This window comes from Euphorbia lathyris, chromosome 1 (assembly GCF_963576675.1).
Source record: "Euphorbia lathyris chromosome 1, ddEupLath1.1, whole genome shotgun sequence".
Classification (NCBI taxonomy): Eukaryota; Viridiplantae; Streptophyta; class Magnoliopsida; order Malpighiales; family Euphorbiaceae; genus Euphorbia; species Euphorbia lathyris.
The window spans coordinates 83627715-83629703 of record NC_088910.1 but is presented as its reverse complement, the minus strand read 5'-3'; the positions used below and the strand labels follow the sequence as shown (position 1 = coordinate 83629703).

At 30.6% G+C, this 1989-nt stretch overlaps 1 non-coding gene across 1 annotated transcript; it reads right to left on the bottom strand.

Annotated features, from left to right (window-relative positions):
• Positions 1-1049: 1049 nt before the first annotated feature.
• On the bottom strand, positions 1050-1122 carry TRNAV-UAC (transfer RNA valine (anticodon UAC)). The gene has a single exon. It is a non-coding gene; the product is annotated as a tRNA-Val (tRNA).
• Positions 1123-1989: the final 867 nt, after the last annotated feature.

Here is a 1989-nt window from a genome sequence, read left to right as displayed (position 1 = left end):
AAGAATGAGCCACAACAAGCACAGATAGAAGGGAATGAAATTAAAAAATAAGTGTAGTAGACAGTTGAAATGGAAAAGAGAGGTGAAATTAGGGTTTTAGCGATTTAGAGGAAAAACCAAGAAAATCCCCAATCGAAGCAAACCAAAATCGCAACAACAGAGATTAGACGCAAGAAATTGGAATGAAGGAGAAGCAATAAAGCAAAATGGAGGAATAAACAACAGAGTAACCTCAAGAAGGAAGACGATTGGCGAAATTACAATTTCAACATCTCAGGCGAGAAGATGGGGACACTCCAATTAGAGAGACAATTATATTCTTTCTTTCTTTTATTTCTTTGAGAAAGAGAAATATAATTATTTGTTGGGCACATGAATAATTGAGGATTAATCTATTTTTTGAATTCATTTGTCTTTCTTTTAATCAAAGGGTTCTAAGAATATCAAATCTACTGTTCTTTCCATTGGAATATATTTTGAGGGTACTTAGGTAATTGTCATAATCTTTTTTAGATTTTTACCAAAATTAATGGTATTTCATCGGTAATTATCCCGAATGCTATAGGATTTTCGGAACGAAGCAACAAGATTACAAGGTTCCAGCATATTCTTCAGAATATGAGGGTGATTATCGTAAACACTATGCTAGATTGGTTTCTCAAAACTACTTCTTCAAGATTTTTATAATTTTGAACATCGTTTTACTAATTTCTCAATGCAAAGTTTTATACAAATTTCCCCATTACTCAAACTTTGAATATACTTTATTCATTGGATCCATGTCTTCAAATCAAACCTAGATTGTCATGTCATGATTGCAACTTGTTTGAACGAATCCGATAATCGGAAAATCCAAACTTTTCAAAATAATAACCACTATTGATCTATTGCTTTGACATCGCAGTAATTGTTTAGGGTTGAAAGCAAAGTAAAATCTTATGAAACGAATTGATTAAGAGATATTTAAGATATTTTGAATTACGATAAAGTAGATATAAGAGTCCACGAACTCGCTCTCAATCGAAAAAAAATCAAAAAAAGAACAAAAATGTTGCTGCCCAGGATCGAACTGGGGACCTTTAGTGTGTAAGACTAACATGATAACCACTACACCACAGCAACTTATGTTTATTAAGTTAAGGTTATTCTATTAAAGTTAGGAAAGTTTAAGCTTTGGAAGTTCATTCATTCCAAATTAATTATAAACATAAATGTGCGATTTGTGTTTAGAAAAACTTAACGAGGTTTTCATTCCATGTGGTGGAAAGAAAAATAGAACTACTTGATTTGATACATAATAATATTTGTGACTTTAAGTTTATTCAAACTATAAGAGGTATTAAATATTTTATTACTTTCATTGAAAATTAATACAAAATATTGCTATGTATATTTGCTTAAAATCAAAGACGATGCTATAGAGAAATTTGTTACCTATAAATAGTTTGTAGGAAACCAACTTAGGAAAAATATTGAAGTGGTTAGAAATGATCATGGTGGTGAATATGTTGAACCATTTAGCGAGTTTTTCACCCAACATGGAATAATATACGAGGGAACACCACTGTATTCTCCTTAATAAAATGGAGTAGCTGAGCGCAAAAATCGTACCTTGAAGGAAATGATGAATGCTATGATAAATAGTTCTCGGTTGCCATAGAACATGTGGGGTAAAACTGTTTTATCACCTAATCACCTTTTAAATAAAGTGATATGCTAGAAATTAGATAAGACATCACCTGAATTATAGAAAGAATGAAATCTTCATGTAATTACTTGAAAGTAAGGGGTGTTTTTATAGGAAAATAGAGAAGAAGTATGTTTCTCATTGATAATGAACGTATAAATAGAGATTACAACCCTAAAAGTAAGGATAAGATAATCTAGGGTTAGTTATAACAATATTAGTTACAGCTATTAAATAGAGATAATTACACAGAATATCAAAAGATAATTACAGAGAATATCACAAGATAAATATCCTAACAG